This window comes from Paroedura picta, chromosome 3, assembly GCF_049243985.1.
Source record: "Paroedura picta isolate Pp20150507F chromosome 3, Ppicta_v3.0, whole genome shotgun sequence".
NCBI lineage: Eukaryota > Metazoa > Chordata > Lepidosauria > Squamata > Gekkonidae > Paroedura > Paroedura picta.
This window is the reverse complement of record NC_135371.1, coordinates 146,400,053-146,417,616: the sequence shown is the minus strand read 5'-3', so window position 1 is coordinate 146,417,616 and position 17,564 is coordinate 146,400,053. Positions and strand designations below refer to the sequence as shown.

General features: G+C 46.6%; 1 protein-coding gene across 2 annotated transcripts in view; it reads left to right on the top strand.

Moving 5' to 3' along the window:
- Positions 1-2,487: 2,487 nt before the first annotated feature.
- NCKAP5L (NCK associated protein 5 like) overlaps positions 2,488-17,564 on the top strand; it is a 48,835-nt gene continuing 33,758 nt past the window's right edge. The window contains exons 1-2 of one of the 2 annotated variants that reach the window (XM_077328462.1): positions 2,488-2,922; positions 3,323-3,480. The gene's annotated coding sequence lies outside the window, so the exon portion shown is untranslated. The remainder of the gene's footprint in view (positions 2,923-3,322; positions 3,481-17,564) is intronic. The other variant, XM_077328458.1, reaches the window with a different exon arrangement.

Sequence of the window (17,564 nt, the reverse complement as noted above, 5' to 3'; positions counted from 1 at the left end):
TCCCTGCATGACATGAAAAGAGGCTGCTTGGAGCATTCATAGAGGGATGTGTAACCATCAGAGTAAATAATTAGTGTGAAGGTTATGTGTTCATGATTTTGAAAACCCTGCAGTATTCAATGGAAATACACAAATCCACAAGTCACTCTAAACCAGGGTTTTGTGAAACCCTGGGGTTTCTTTATGGCCCCGGAAGGGTTTCCTGAATGATTGGGAGTTAGTTGAATTTTTAATACATATTGTTTTCCATTTGTTAAACATGTAAAGGGTGATATGGCCATATATGGTCATGTTGACCCCCTCAAAAAATGGCCAGTGATGGGCCTAGAGGGGATGAGAAGGGGAGGGACCCAGTTGGGTGTGTACACAGCTACGTTTTCCAACCATATTCTGCACAACTGTGCCACTTCTGGGGTTCCTTGGAGCCTGAAGAACGTTTTATTTATTTATATTCATTAGATTTTTATACTGTCCTTAACATCAACAATAATCCAACAGTGGTTCTGAATCTTAACAACAGGAACAGTAACTTAGACAGACTCCCAGAGAGGTCAGACTGGTTCAGGCCATGGATGTCTGAGGGGGCATCTATGGATGTTGTTAGCTTTGGTTGGTCTCAGGTAAATGCCTGGTGGAGGAGCTCCCTTTTGCGGGCCCTGCAAAATTGTGGGAGTTCAGGCAGTGCCCTGATCTCTTCTGGGAGCTCATTCCACCAGGTGGGGGCCAGGACAAAAAAAGCTCTGTCCCTTGTTGCAGACCGACATGCATGTTTGGGGGCAGGGATCACCAGCCAGTTGGCCGTGGCGGAGTATAATGCTTTTGGGGGGTTATAGGTGGTGAGATGGTTTATCAGCAGTTTCTCACCTTAAGCTCCTTAAACCCATGTTCCCAGGCCAACCAGCAACATTGTGTTAGCAAACTTATCTCGTTAATAGGTCAAGATGGGTAGCCAAGTTGGTCTGTCTGTAGCAGTAGGAAAAGAGCAAGAGTCCAGTAGCACCTTTAAAGACTGACAAAAACAGTGGCAGAGTATGAGCTTCCGTGAATAGTGCTGAAAAAGTGAGCAATGACTAATGAAAGCTCACACCTTGCCACAAAGGTGCTATAGAGTCTTGGCTCTTTTCTACTGCTCTTCAGTAGGGCTGCAAATTTGCAGGTGGGGAGAAGGGAAATAAAGAATGGTCAGGTTAAGTCGTAAATTTGCTGATCAAACTTTCTGTGGCATGGAGAGAAAGGGTATCACCCAATTCTCACAATTAAATGCTGTCAATAAAATGCACAATTTTCAAGGATAGTTACCCCCCCCCCCCCGCTCATTAACCTTAAATAGGGCAACTGGGAGAACTGCTGCAGCTGTTCAGTGGGAGACAAGAATTTCTGCCTGCTCCATAGCCCAGGGTGATGATATCCTGGAACATGCTGCCCCCCCCCCCCAATGTACTGAATTGTTAGGAACATCTCTGCTTTTCACGTCATGTTTAAAGCTCTGTACCATCTCTAGTCACTGGAGGTCCCTTCCCTTACTGATCTTTTTAAAATAGCTCAAAGTAGCCAATTGTCAGAACCACCCTGATCAGAGTTATAGCCTTCTATTAAGGTAAATGGGTTTCTAAAGGTATAACTCTGCTTTAGTATTGCATTGTTAATGTTAGTGCCCTATTCTGCATTACTTATACTTTATTCCATTGTGCCTCATTTGTGGCAGAAAACTTGCTAATGAAGCAATGGTTCCATCTCAGTGGCATCTCACTTCTGGAGGTGTGGCCAGCTAACATCATTTCTGGTATGCCAAGCCTGAAAAAAAATGTCAAATGGTTGAGAATGGGCTGCCATATGCCATCAACACAGTAGTGGCTCTGTGGGAGGAAGACTTGAAGGAACATTCTAAAACTTTAAAAGTAGCATAGATATTGAAGCTCAGGGGAGAAGCCTCTGCCAAGTTGCCTGCTTTGTCTGTGTCCTCTAGGCCTTGGGCTCTCACTGAAGTTCCCCTCCCTTGCTGTTTTTTTTTTAATTGTATTCTGCTTTAAAATTCAAAAGAGTCTTTAAAGTAGCTGTCAGGGGTGGGGTGGTGTAGTGGCTAAGAGGAGTGTCCTCTAAGCTGGAGAGGCAGGTCTGATTCCCTGCTCCACATGCAGCCAGCTGGGTGACCTTGGGCCAGTCCCAGATCTCTTAGAACTATTCTCACAGAGCAGTTCTGTTAGAGCTCTCACAGCCCCACCTACCTCACAGGGTGTCTGTTGTGGAGGGGATGAAGGCAATTGTAACCCTTTTGGAGACTCCTAGAGAAAATCCAACTCTTCTTCCTAAACAGGCAGGGCTTCTAATACACCACAAGAAGCTGTGGGGTGTGTTTGTGGGTGGTGGGGGAAGGTGGAGCACAGGGTGAGTGCCTTAGTCTGAAGATTGAGCCCCGTCATGGAGGCCGATTTACTGCCAGCTTCAGGGTTTTCTCTGCAGAGCCAGCCAGGCATGTTGTCGCCAGGACAGAAGTCGACCGCGAAGCGGGGCGGGAAGCCCCATTGCCAGCCTGAGGGAGCGGAGAGCGACCTCGGAAGAAAGAGGAAGGGGCCAGCAGGCCCAGCTCGCAGCCCGCCCTGGCCAGCCATTCGCTGCGCGGAGCCACGAGCCGAGGCGGGAGCCGAGCGGAGCCTGGGGTGCCGCGGGCTGCTCCTGAATGGGAAACATCTGGCGCCGAGCGAGCGAGCGAGCGAGCGAGCGGGCGGGCTGGGACCCAGCGCCCATTGGCTGCCGCGGGTCAGGATGCGGGGAGGGCTGAAGCCATGACATCATTTTCCTCCTGAGCGGCCGCGGGAGGGCAGGCCCGGGAGCTTCGCTGCAGCCCCGCCAAGGGAGTCCCGGCCTGAGGCGCTTGGGGTTCACGCGGGATCTGGGATGCGCGGCGGCGGCCCTGACAGCCAGGTGAGTCGGGCTACGGCCCCTTCGACTCCAGCAGGCGGGATTTTGGCGGGCTCTCCCCCCAGGAGGTTGAAGGCAAGTGGCCCGGGTCTGGCTGCGGCCCCTTGTGGGGCTCCTGGCACACCGCCGTGGGGAGAAGGGGCCACAAGCGCCTTTCTCCTGGCGCCCCCCCCCCCCGGAGGACGAGCGGCTGCGACTTTAAATCCCTGCTTAAACTAGGACGCTGCAATTCAACACGACGGGCTGGCATGGCTTTTTCTGAAAGTGGGGCAAATCTCATCCGGGGGAATTTGACCCCAGCGCATTATTCTCGTCCAGTGCTTTAACCCGATGTGTGTGTGTTGCCTCCCCCCCCCCCCAGCCCGCCCGCCCTTCAAATAACAGTATTTTTTTTAATGCCAAGGGCATTTTGGTGACTTCTACACCCCCAAGGAATGAGACATACAGCAAAAAGTCTCTGCAGTCAGCCGGTCCCTTCTTTTATGTTTCCTCTGTACTCCACTTGAACCTTTTTTGGCAGGCTGCCTTTTGGAAATCTCCATTTAGTCCAACAACTGAAGGGTGAGTGTATATTTTTGTATTTTCAAAACTAGCAGTGCCCTGCCCATACAAAAAAAAAACCCAAATCCTCCAATCACATCTGTCCAGTGATGAATTTTGTGAATTTTGCTTACAGAAAAGTGAACTCTTTCTGTTCCTTTGAGTGGCTCTGTGCTCTGTTACATTGCGCAGCTCATGAAGCTGGTCTGGCCATGTATACTGTTGGGTTCCTCTGAGTTCAGTGCAAGTTACTTTCAAGAAGTCCGTACACTGGGCTGCATGGCAGTAATCCTGTGCACCCGGACTGAGAAGTAAACTGCACTGAACTTTGAGGCTCAGCATTTATTATAGTTTTGGGCTGCAGCCTGCCATAGTTTTGCGGTATAGCAAAGACCTCACTGCTTTCAGGGACTCTAGAGCCATTATCTGTCCTGCCTGCTTTCCTCTGGAAAAGTGAAGACCAGCCTGTTGTGTTCTGGTGATTTGGGGTGTAAGCTGATTCGCCTAATAAAGCCCAGAAATGGGGACTTCTAATGTGGCCACAAATTAGAGGAAGGGCTGGAGCAGCAGCAACCAGACCTGGCTGTTACAATGGAGCAGACATCTGTATCCACCACACCATCTTTGCTCTTGTCTAAATGACGGCCAGTGATGCAAGGGGACCTGCTCTGTACAAGTGCTCTGTGAGCATCTTTGGAATACTATGCCAATTGGTTCTCTGTACTCTGTTGCCTGGTAGAATTTCTCCCCTGCATGTCTGGGTCCTCTTCTTATGTGAGACAGCTTTAACCTAAGGGGCAGACAGCATCACCTTGTGGCTTCTTTTCCCAATGGAGAGAGAGGTCACCTTGCTTGCTTTTCTCCACAATGGGTGGAGCTTCCCCTACAAAAAGGGACATGTGGAAAGACGGACTTTTTTCTTTGTTAATGGCAGGTAATTCCTAGTTTCTCAACAAACTGTTTGCATTGGGGTTAAGTAATTTACAGGAAGGTAGTCAATATGCACTTAGACTGCTTAGGGTTGCCCAGTTAGTCTTGTGCAGAGAGGCACAAATTATTGGAAGAGTTTTTTGTACCCTGCTTTTCACTACCCAAAGGTGCCTCAAAGTGACTTACAATCACCTTCCCTTCCTCTCCCTACAACAGACACCCTGTGAGAGAGCTCTGACAGAACTGCTGTGTGAGAACAACTCTAACAGGACTGTGACTAGCCCAAGGTCACCCAGCTGGCTGCATGTTGAGCAGTGGTGAATCAAACCCAACTCCAGATTAGAGGCCGCCTCTCTTAATAACTACACCATGCTATACACCAGTTTTATCCTCACATTATCTTTCTTTTGGTACAAAATCCAGATGAATGCATTCTCCTCTTTCTCCATTAATCAGTATCAAAGCAACTGGACCTGCATAGTGTTCTATCAGCATACAAAAAGAATATCTCAGAACTCTCTTCCCCCTCTCGTCCCAGCTTCCTTCTGTCAAGTCTTACTAGTTTAATAGAACTTTACAGAGAGTTCCATCATTGCTTTGCAACCTGGGGTTGTAAAAGCAAATATGATGCAGATTATGGAGTCCTGAAATCCAGGCTAGGGATCAGGAAGCCTGCAGCACCTTCAGGCATTAGGAAAACCGGGGAAGGGGCTATGACTCAGCAGTAGAATATCTGTTTTGCACCCAAAAGGCTCAGTTTCAATTCCCAGTATCCAGTAAAAAGGATCAGATAGTGCGTGTTGGGAAAGACGACTGCCTGAGACCTTGAAGAGCCACTGCTGCTCTGAGTAGGCAGTGCTGTCCTTGATAGACCAGTGGTCTGATTCAGTGTAATGCAGGTTTGTGTGTAATTTTTCCAAAGAAAGCAATCACTCTAATTCCTTTGCCATTTGTGTGCAAGCTAGCACATGGATAGTGTAATCCTAAACAGAGCTGCAGCCTTCCAAGCTTTCAATTAATTTAGAAATGGGTCAATCTGCTTGGGACTGCTGGAAGAGCCTCATATGTTCAGAAAAGGTAACAAAGGATGTTGCAATGATTGGCCATGCGCATGTTCTAGTGTTATCTGAAGGAGGGCCAGAATCAACTAGGTGTGAAGGACAAGCCACTAAGGTGCTGATAATGCCACCTCCTCCCTACAAAGCTTCAGTTGGGAACAGAGAAAATGATGCAAATGCAGAATACTCTAGTTTGATTAGGTTCTTTCCAGTATTGCCCATCTCTGCTAAGGTTTCAGCCAGGCTCAAGTACGTAGAAGGACACATACAGAAAACAAGACAATTTCTTTTAATAGATGAGAGGAAGGAAGCAGAAATGATGCCCCCTCCTCAGAAAATTAGCCATCTCATGACTCAAAATGAGTTCCTTTATCTCTTCCTACATTAAAGAGAAGTTCAGAAGTTCTGCTTTGGAAAAAGCTACATTTTTAAGAAGTCTTTCTTGTATTGGTTTTGGTTATATAACTACAGGGAGGAAACCATAGAACCTTGCCCCTATAATCTGTCCCACAGCATGGGTCTGAGTTATGTTTGAAGAAATGTTGCTTGGACAACTACCCCCCCCAAAAAAAAAAATTAAAATCCTGTACCCAGTTTGGTAAAATACCGGTATTGCTAATCAAAATTTCAGATATGAAGACATGTAAGTGTGTAACAGTAAAAGAAAACAGGAGTTCCATGCCCTCCCCCATGTCCTTCCTCAACCAGGGTTTCTTGACAGCTCTGGAAGGCTTTTATTAACGGGTGGGAGTTAATTAATTTTGAACATATTTTTTAAATCGGTTAAACATTTATTGGGTGATATGACCATATAGGACCAATGTAAACACAACTATGCTTCCCAACCATATTCTGCATGATCACGTTACTTCTGGTGTTTCTCAAAGCCCGAAGAATGTTGAGAAAGGGTACCTTAGAAACTAAAAGGATTCATTTCAGAGTAAGCTTTCATGAGTTAGAGCTCACTTAATTGGATGCGCTGGTGTGTACATCCATTAGGAAGATGCTCTGGTACACACTGCCTTTCTATTGTGCATATACCATAAATGCATTGCCCTGACGAATATATGGTGAAGCGAGTGCTGACTCATGAACTTGTATGCTGGAATAAATTATGTTTGATTCTCTGCCACTGTTCTATTTAGTTCCTCTACCAATATTGTTCCATTTTTAAAAGCAGCTGGGGGGGGGTGTCAGAAAATCAGTTCCAGGAAGAGGTAACCCTTCTGTTCTGTGTTGGGGTCCCAATCCATATGAGGTTGCCCCACTGTGGGTTTTTAGAGCCAAATAACATGCCTGGAGTTCCAGTCATGGACTTCCAGTGTCAAGTAGTAGTCTGGCTTTTGCTTGACCTAAAAATTTGCTGAGGACCCTAGGGTCTAGCAGGGCACATGACAGTAGGTCTCAGTATTCCCAGGATCCTTTCTTAAAGCTCTAGAGAGGGGGGGGGTAGTTAGCTTTTCCACTGAGCCCAGTGAAGCTCCTGTATCCCCAGCTGCTGAATCCGGAGCCTTTAAGCCATGACCTCCTTTTTGTCTCTGACATCTGTCGGAGGCTGAAGTGGCTTCCATCAGTTCCTCCTCCTGGGTGAGTGGGAGGTTTAAAGGCCACCATTGTGTAGCAGGCACTCAGACACCAAAGCCCACTCCATTAGGGGAAATGCATCAGCCTGCTTTTAATTCCTGCAAGCATCTATTATCTGATTGCCAGGGGGGGCTACTCTAGGATGAAGGATGTAACCCTAACTGCCAAACTCCCCCTCCATACCCAAAGCTTGGAGGAGGCAAGTGCCTGTTGGCCATCCTTGGAAAATCTGGAGGATAAGCTCTTTTAGAATCCTGGCTCCCAAATATGTAGTTTTCTTCCCTGATCCTGCATACCTACTAATTTCCTCCAACAGTTGTGAAGGTGGATGAATGTAGGCTGTTTTTTTCCCAACTTTTTCTAACTTCTTATATATAAAGTGTTTCTTTTGAAAAATAACTTCTAATTAACATTTACAGCAACAATGTGATGTTGACTCCTGATGTTTCATTTTACAATTAGGGGAACAGAAGCTGGTAGCCATTTGCTGAAGGCCAACTGAATTTGAATGTTGACTCTGCCATAGATGAGAGGAGTCAGGATACTAGAGGGAGGGAGCAATTCTGCACCTCCACCCCCCTCCCCACTTTGGTGAGGTAACTTGCTGAGATGTAGGCACCCCGCTTCCTCCCCGGCTTGCTAGTCCTGGTCCCTCGGAAGCTGTTGGTTGGAGGAAGGGGGGCAAGCTTCTTTCATGCCATTGTTCTGGGCACAATTAGTGGCTTTCCTTTTCCTTGCAGACACCATCTCACTTCCCCAGGTCTGTACTTAATGTGGTGCCATTTCCTGCAGTTGCTATGGGTTGGGGTGGAGAGAGAAGAAGGGGGAAATGTTAGAACAACAAGGGAAGGGGAGATCCATAGGAAGGGCAGGCTCTGATTATGGCCAGCTTTCCAGTGCTTGGTGCTTAATACCAGAGTTATCGTAGAGTCACTGCATTGGGCCATATCCGCCATCTATTCGAACCCCCTCCTGCTCAATGTAGGATCAGCCCAAAGAATCCAGAAGTATCTGGCCAGCTGCTGCTTAAAGACCGCCAGTGTGGGGGAGCTTGCCACCTCTTTAGGCAGTCTATTCCACTGCTGAATTACTAGACTACTCTGACTGTGAAATTCAGATTTGCCTCTTTGCTTAATATAGGGTTGTATAGCGGGAAGCAAACCCACAGTGTCATTCTAAGTAGATCTTCACCCTTCTTAACCCATGGGGTTAAGTTTGCAGCTCTGCTTAGAATTATAGTGTCAGGATACCATTTCTTTACACAATGGTTTTCCAGCATCTTGAATTAGGACTCACTTCTAAACTGACTGTCCTTTTGACTTGCAAAGTAACTCCACACTCTTCAATATAAAACACAGAAAACTTACTTCAGTTATCAGTGAACAGAAGTTCTGTGCATCCGGATAAAAATATAGTATTGTTGAGCAGAAAACTGTATTTCATGGCTGTTTTTTTTGTTTTGTTTTTTTGTATTATGCAATAACTATACCAACTTTGCCTAGAAGTCTTCTATCCCAGCTCTTTCTGTTCCTTTCCCTCCTTCCAGGCCTTGTGAGAGTCACAATCGACTTGGGCTCCCAATGAATCATTTGAGAGCCACTGCTCTAGCAAGCTAACCTCAATAATACTTAAGTGGCATGTAATGCTAAGACGTGCTTTCCACCCTTAAGCGGGACTGGACTTACTTGGAAAGTTCCCCGGAAGGCCTCTCATGCTCAAGACATAGGAAGCAACACCAAGTGGGCCCAGCATTGCTAGCAGTGCTGGGTAGTCTACTTGGCTTGCATGTGGACCATGGTGGTGATGCTAGTAACCAGGGCAGCCATTGCTGTCACTCAGGCCAGGTTCCAGTTGAGTGGACTCATGGCTTTGCTCTAGGTTAGCTGTGGACTGTCAAGCTGATAGCCCCCCCCCTGAAACAGCTGTGGGACATCACAGGCAGCTAAACAGTTGTAGGCGGAGCGCATACCTCATGAGATGCCAAGACTTGTTGATTGACTGTGTGTTATCTCAGGAGGAGACCTGGAAAAAGCTCAGGTATTTAAGGGCAGAAAGGGGTGGTACTCCTCGTGGAAGCAATTGAGCATTCAGAAGCTCTGCCTAGATGAGTGGTTCTCAACCTGGGGGTTGGGACACCTTTGGGGGTGGAATGACCCTTTCACAGTGGTCGTGGCAGGACAAGCAGCTTGGCCGGGGGGGGGGGTGGTACCATCCACACAACAGCCTTGTGAGGTAGATCAAGATAGAGTGGTCGTCTGTCTGGAGCAGTGGAAATGAGCAAGATTGGCATGATGGGACAAGAGGCAGAAGTGAACTGAGAAACCCCGGGGGAAAAAACCCAATTTATATACAATCATGAACAATGGATCTTCTCACCATTGGTCAGTTTCGGTTTAATTTCTGTGAAAGAACACTTGCGTAATTTTATGATTGGGGGTCACCTCAGCATGAGGAACTGTATTGAAGGGTCGGAGCATTAGGAAGCTTGAGAACCACTGGCCTACATTATTGCCTGCCAGCTTTCTTGACCCTGACCCTAGACTGGATACAACTACCCTCTGGAACCTTGACTTCGGATTAACTGACAGCCACTTCCTGGCTCTTAGATGTGGAACAGAAAAGTACTCTGATTTTGGAAAAACCTTCTCTCTTGCATTTCAGCAAGCTGCCGAAACCTGACACCCGCTTTCCAGCCCGTGACAGTGCTTTCCTCTGAGCTTTTAGCCACCCCACCCCACCCAATTTAGAATCAGCTGCAAATGTGATCAATGTACTCTCTATTGCCTCATCCAAATCGTTAATGAAAATGTTGAACCATATCGGCCCCAGCACAGAACCCTGCAGTACACAGCATTTAGACCCACTATTGTGAGTCCTACGCTCTGCTGCCAACAGCAACAGCTCCATGCTCTCCAGTAAGTGACTGTGGAGTGATTTCAAATACTCAAAGAGGGCAGTCATATCCCCCCTCAGCCACCTCTTCTGCAGACTGAGCATTCCCAAGTCCCTCAACCTTTCCCTGTAGGGCTTGGTCTCCAGGCCACTGATCATCTTTATCATTCTCCTCTTCACTGGCTCCAATCTGTTCACATCCTTTTTGAACTGAGCCCTCCAGAATTGAGCATAGTAATCCAGATGTGACCTAGCCAATGCAGTGTACAGTGCTGCATTGCACTCTCATATTTAGCTTACAGTCCACCCATATCCCAAGATCTTGTTCACACACATGGCTACCCAGAAGTGCACCCCCATCTAATATGTGTGCTTCTTGTTTTTATTACCCAAATGTTGAAGTCTGCACTTATTGTTGCTGAATTGCATCCTATTCATGTCCCCGCACTCTCCCAGTGTGTTCAGATCTCGTTGAATTTTATCTCTATCTTCCAGTGTGCTTATTACTTCTCCCAATTTGATGTCATCGGCAAATTTAATGAGCAGTCCTTCCACCTCATCATCCAGATTATTCATAAAGTTATTGAAAAGTACCAGAACTGCGCCCTGTGGCACCCCACTGGATACTTCCCTCCAGTCACATGAAATGCCATTGACAACTACTCTTTGGGTGTGGTTCTCCAGCCAGTTCTCTATCCACTTAACTATCCTAGAGTTTGGTCCACAGTCCTCCAGTTTGCCCATCAGAGCATCATGAGGAATCTTGTCAAAAGCTTTACTGAAAGCCAGCTAAGCAACGTCAATGGCATTCCCACGATCCAGTTAGCTCTTCCCTTGAACCAAGAAGGAAACAAGGTTGGTCTGGCAGGATCTATTGGGGACAGATCTGTGCTGACTTCCCTGTATCATTGAGTTATCTTTCTGAAGCTTGCAGACTTGACTTCTTTAAAATCTCCTCCAGTATCTTCCCTGGGACAGAGGTCAAACTGACTGACCTGTAGTTTCCTGGGTCATCCTTCCTCCCTTTTTTTGATGACTGAGATAACATCCATCCTCCTCCAGTCTTCTGGCACATCTCCTGTCCTCCAAGGGGTCTTGAAGATGATGGTCAAGGCTCTGCAAGCTCTCTGTAAAGTCCCTTGAGCACTCTCAGGTGCACACCATCTGGTCTGGTCTGGGGATTTGTACTCATCCAATGCAGCCAGGTGCCCCTCAACAACTTCTCTGTCCAACCCAGACCACTTGCCTAGTCTACTCCCTTCTCTAGATAATCCTGTCTCTTTTTCAGGGAGAAGACTAAGGTACAATAGCCATTGAGCCTTTCTCCTTTCTGTCCTGTCAGAGTTTCTCCATTTTTACCCAACAGTGGGCCTATCACCTCTTGTACCTTATGCTTGCTTCTCACATAGCTGAAGAAATGTTTCTTGTTCTAGCAAGCCTCCCTGTAGGAAGTTGTTGGCCAGGCATGTCAGGACTGTGGACACTTCACATAGTTTGTCTCTTAGCACACACCAGGGAAGTTGAAGTCACCCATAACTACAAGGTCCTATTGCTTAGATACACTATCAAGCTGCTCATGGAGGGCAGCATCCACCCCCTCACCTGATCAGGTAGTCTGTAGCAGTTTCCAACTGCAGCACTGTTTGTCCTTCCTTCCTTCCTTCCACCCACCCACCCACCCACCCAGATATTTTCCACTGGGCTGTCACCCACCTCCTCCAGTATTTCCTGACAAGTAAACATTTCCTCTTTGTCCCTTTTGGTTTTTCTTGAACAGCTCATAGCTATCCACTACTACAGTCCAGTCATTGGAATCATACCACCAAGTCTCTGTAATACCTACTAAATCATATCCCTCTGGTTCAAGGAGCCAGCTTGGCATAGCGGTTAAGAGCGGTGGCTTCTAATCTGGAGAGCCGAGTTTGAGTCCCCGCTCCTCCACATGCAGCCAGTTGGGTGACCTTGGGCTAGTCACAGTCTTATTAGAGCTGTTCTCACAGAGCAGTTTTGTCAGAACTCTCTCAGCCCCACCTACCTCACAGGATGTCTGTTGTGTGGAGAGGAAGGAAGGCAATTGTAAGCCAATTAGAGATTCCTTCAGGTAGTGAAAAGCAGGGTATAGAAACCGACTATTTTCTTCATCTTCTTCACTTGTAAAGGATAAGAAAAAAAAATTCATAATACTAACACTCCGTCTCTCTCTGTCTTGAATTTGCATGTATATGAAATAACTGTACATATTTGTACATCATTCCATGGTCTGAATTTGCACTGCATAATTAGGAAGGCCCAACGGTGTCAACTATTATTGTGTAACCTGACTGACTGTGTTTTGAGTATTTTGACTGACTGTATTTTGGGTAAAGATATGCTTCCAGGCTCTGAATCACTCTGTGCAGTAAGGTGTGGTCTCTGAGAATGCGGACATTCCTGCTCTAGGGCAGGGGTAGTCAACCTGTGGTCCTCCAGATGTCCATGGACTACAATTCCCATGAGCCCCTGCCAGCAAATGCTGGCAGGGGCTCATGGGAATTGTGGTCCATGGACATCTGGAGGACCACAGGTTGACTGCCCCTGCTCTAGGGAATCAAGAATTCCTGCAATTAGATAGAGAGTGCTGAGATAGGGCTATATACACCCCAGTCATAACAGCCCTCAGGGTATTTGCTCTGTGTTGTTGCTGTTTTTTAATTCCCTGCTCAAGGCAATCACTTTCCTAGCAGGTTGCGGGGGGGGGGGGGGGGGAGTTTCCCTGTGAGAAGACTTGTGAAGAGGAGAAGCCTGGAGGCTGAAGAAAGAGACGGATGCTCATGGGCATTGTTGTGTAAGAGCCTGTCTGGAGAGGCCTCCTTGAGCTGTGGGCCGGTGAACAAGAGGGGAACAGAGGTTAACTATTAGTCTTGGCAGTGACTGAGCGGTCGGGTGGGGTCAGGAGAAGGGACGAAGGACAAGCCTGGTGAAATATACTCTGCTCAAGGTGCAGCGGGTTTGGGCTTGCTGACACTGGATTCCAAACCTCATAGCTAGTGCTTGTGCTGCGTGGATGGACAGGGGTTGGCCTCTTCCTCCTAGTCAGCCTCATCTGTTCTGTGGTTTTGGGAGGCAGAAGGACTGAAATGTTCCTTTGTTGGCCAGTTTAGTTGCCAGTTGTTATCCATCACACCTGAGTGTGACCAAGAAATAGAACCCAAGATGGGATTGTTTAGGTAAGAGCAGGCTTTGATTGGCAGGTGGTCCTTTGGACACGGAATACATCTGACGCACTCTCGTGGTCACACCTCTCTCTGTTTTCTCCCATGGATAAGAAAGTGCCATTTATATTGAGGCACAGTAAAGCGTTATCTTCAGGAACGATGATGTGGGAAGGGTATAAACTTTCCTCGTACTTGATGGGTATCTTGGCCTTGCCCCTAGGGATTGTGTAGTCTGCAGCATTTGGGATATCCTGAAATATACATGCCCCGTCTGCTACACTCACTGTCTTCATAATCCAGCATTTTCCTAGTTAAGAAGAAGAGTTGGTTTCTATAACCCACTTCTCACTATCCAAAGGAGTTTCAAAGTGGCTTACAGTCTCCACTTTGGTGTAGCGGTTAGGAGTGCAGACTTCTGATCTGGCAAACCTGGTTTGATTCTGCACTCTCCCACATGCAACCAGCTGGGTGACCTTGGGCTCACCACAGCTGTTCTGACCAAGCAGTGATATCAGGGCTCTCTCAGCCTCACCTACTTCACAGGGTGTCTGTTGTGGGGAGAGGAAAGGGAAGGCAATTGGAAGCCGCTTTGAGACTCCTTCGGGTAGAGAAAAGCGGCATATAACCAACTCCTCCTCTTCTTCCTTCCCTTTCTCTCCCTAAAACATACATCCTGTGAGGTAGGTGGGGCTGAGAGAGCTCTGACAGAATTGCTCTATGAGAACAGCTCTAACAGGACTGTGACTAGCCCAAGGCAGGCTATATTGTACAAGTTATCGAATTAATTAAATCATCTTCTATGTGTGTTTATTTTGTCCTCAAGCTGGGGGGTAAACGGTAATGACTGGGGAAGGCACTGGCAAACCACCCCGTATTGAGTCTGCCAAGAAAACGCTAGAGGGCGTCACCCCAAGGGTCAGACATGACTCGGTGCTTGCACAGGGGATATCTTTACCTTTACCTTTTAAGCCCATATGCTGGGTTCTGAGCCCCTGTAGACCTATAGTTTTTTGCTTCCTGCTGGAAGGTCCTGCTACTAATGTGCATGTGTAGAGAGTGTGCCATCCCTCCTGCCTTTCTTGTAGAGCGCACATACTGAGAAGGGCAGCAGGGTGGCAGGGCAAGGTCACTCAGTAGTTTTAGAGGATTCCTCCATGTCTCCAAGCCTTGATTTCTCCCACACTATGGGACACAACCTGTTCCACATCTTGTGTTTCCTGTCTCTGGCTCTCTTAGTCCATTGCCCATGATCCTGGCCTTGACACTGATTAAGTCGTAACTGTAGCTCCCCCTTTTCCTGTCATGTGGCCCTGATGTTGCATGACTTCTTGGCTGATGTCAGTTTAGTAGGTCCCAGGCTCACTGAGTGCTGGGACCAGAGAGGTTTTTCTATTTTACCCTGGTATGCAGACCAGAGCTATGCTCATCTTAAAGATAGGGAAGTGAAGATGAAAAGGCAATCACACACACACATGCAGCTCTTTTGAGTCTTGACACATATCATTCCAGGGTTATGTCTAGGGAGTTTCAGCTCCCAGTGACCTGGAACCGGAAGTAACTTCATGTGGAACGGGTAAGAAGAGCAGCACCTTCTTTATCAGGCAAAAGGGGACTTGGGAGCTAGCATAGTGTAACGGCTCAGAAATCGAACTGTGAGCCAGGAAGTCCCTGGCTCAGATCTTACCTCTACGTGTACTCACCAGCTAGCCTTAAACCCTGCCCATCTTATACTTTGCAGGATTCTTAGGACTGCTACATAAAAGTTGCTTTGACTGCTCTAATACATATAAATGCTAAGTATTATATATAATAATCTCTTGTAATTTAGAATCATATAACCAAAGAGTTGGAAGGGTCCATAGAGGCCATCTAATCCAATCTCCTGCTCAATGCTGGATCAGCCTAAAGCATCTAGGATGTTTATCTGTCCAGCTGCTGCTTGAAGACCGCCAGTGAGAGAGAACTCACCATGTCCTTAGGCAGCCAATTACATTGCTGGACTACTCGGACAGTGAACATTTTTTCCTGATATCTAGCCAGTACTGTTCTACATATAATTTAAACCCATTACTGCGGGTCCTATCCTCTGCAGCCAACAGAAACAGCATCCTGCCCTCCTCCAAGTGACAACCTTTCAAATGCTTAAGGCGAGCAATCATGTCCTGTCTCAACCTCCTCTTCTCCAGGCTGAACATTCCCAAGCCTCTCAGCCTTTCTTCATAGGGCTTAGTCATGAGACCCTAGATCATCCTTGTAGTTCTCCTCTGCACCCTCTTAATTTGGTCCACATCCTTTTTGAAGTGAGGCCTCCATAACTGCATGCCATACTCCAGGTGCAGTCTGACTAATACAGTAAACAGCGGGACTATGATATCTTGCAATTTCAACATGATACCTCTGTTGATACAGCCCAAGCTTGCATTTGCCTTCTATACCTCTGCATCATATTGTCTACTCATATATGGTTTAAAGTCCACAAATATTCTAAGATCGTTGACACACACTGCTACCCAGCAATATATCTTCCAGCATGGTTCTTTTTGTGACCCAGATGTCACTTCTCCTTATTGAATTGCATCTTGTTATTATTTGCCCCCTTTTCCAGCATGTTCAGATCTTGTTGGACTCTATATCTTCTGGGGTGATCACTACTCCTCCCAATTTGGTGTCGTCTACAAATTTAATGAGGACTAACTGAGTTTCCACAATCTAGTAAGCCCCTCACTTGGTCAAAGAGGGAAACCAGTTTGGTTTGATAGAACTTTTTGGAGACAAATCCATGCTGACTTCTCCAGATCAACAAATTGTCCTTCAGATATTTGCAGATTGCACCCTTTAAAATCTGTATAATAACAGAAGGAAGAACCTACCCTAGGCTATAATAAACAATTTCACAATAAATGTAACTAAAAGTGTCTTATCTCTTCTTTTAATAGAACAACCAAAATGGCCTCCAGATTAAAACCGTTTTCAAGTGAGTTTTCATCAGTGGTTGTTTTCCAACTTAATGTTTGCTAGTGAAGTCCTTCAATAGGATCAGTTCTTCTTGGAAGAATTTAAAATCTGCTCCATTATCTTCACTGCAATTGAGGTCAGAAACTCATTGGCCTATAGTTTCCTGGGTCATCTCCTTCCTTTTAAAAAATTCGCTCTCCTCCAGTCTTCTGGCACATCTCCAGTCTTCAAAGAGGTCCTGAAGATGATGGACAAAAATTCTGCGATCTCTCAAGTTCTTTGAGCACTCTCTGGTGCATTTCATCCAGCCCACGGGATCTGAATTCATCCAGTGCAGCCAGGTGCCTCTTGACAGCCTCTCTGTCCATGTCAACCTACTACCCAGACACGATACCTTGCTTCCTACCATTCCTAGATGTGTCCAGATTATTCTGGGGGGAAACAGACAAAATAGGTACTTGTCTATTAATGAATACAGCAGCTATTGGCTGAGCATACAAAACTGGTGGGATAGCGAATGTGAGAAAATTGATCTGGGATAAAGGGGAGCGATATTGTGTATATTTATTCACATGCATGGACTGCAACTTCCTCCTCCTTACTTGATGCACAGGCATGTGGTGGTGGTGACCAGTTGCAGGCTGCAGTTATAAATAAATAGCTGCATCCATGCCTGTGGCCCTGTTGCTATTTTTGCTACTGTTGTATCTGAGCATTCAGATGTTGGCAACAGATGCTGAGTGTTTTATTTGGCATCCTGATGCAGCCTTTGCAGTTGGAACTTGATGTTGCTTTTCCCATTCCACATGCCTTTGGTGGGGGGTGGGCAGGACACAAGTTTCCTTCCTCTGTTTATATATCTGGGACCCATGACTGAGGCTATACAAAGATGGACTTTTTCAAGTAAATTTCCTACCACAGAATTTTTTAAAGGACTTCTTCAACCACATCTCTAAAATGGAAAAAAAAATACTGATTTCATTGGCCAATTTATTTTTGAGAAACTTGAGGCTGCCTCCGAGGCATCATTCCTATGCATCTGATAGTGTTCAAGCAGTGCCTTGCAAACCGCTGGAATTCTTTGCTGCAATTCTTTGATGGCAAAAATTATAATGGTAAAAGGATAAGATGAAAGCACGGAGGGTAGTCCGAGCAGATAGTAACTATAAGGAAGCCAGTTTCTGGGGATTCATATGTTTGTGTGCTTCCCTGCGTCATCAGACGGCCTGCCATCTGTAGACAAAATGCTGAGGAGACAGACTGCTGGTTTGACTCAGCATGGGGATTCTTGCAGTGGAACTACCCTTGTCATAGATTATCACTTCAAAAGACAAGCAAGCCTTAAACAGAAGGCGTTTGTTTGTATACCTGGTAGGGAGTGGAGCCCTGTCTTTACAGAAAATACTTTCATTCACATGGAGACTTGCTGGGATGTGAAATGACCTGATAGTGGGCCCTCCTCCACCTCTGGCACTTTTGGCTGCTTTTCCTT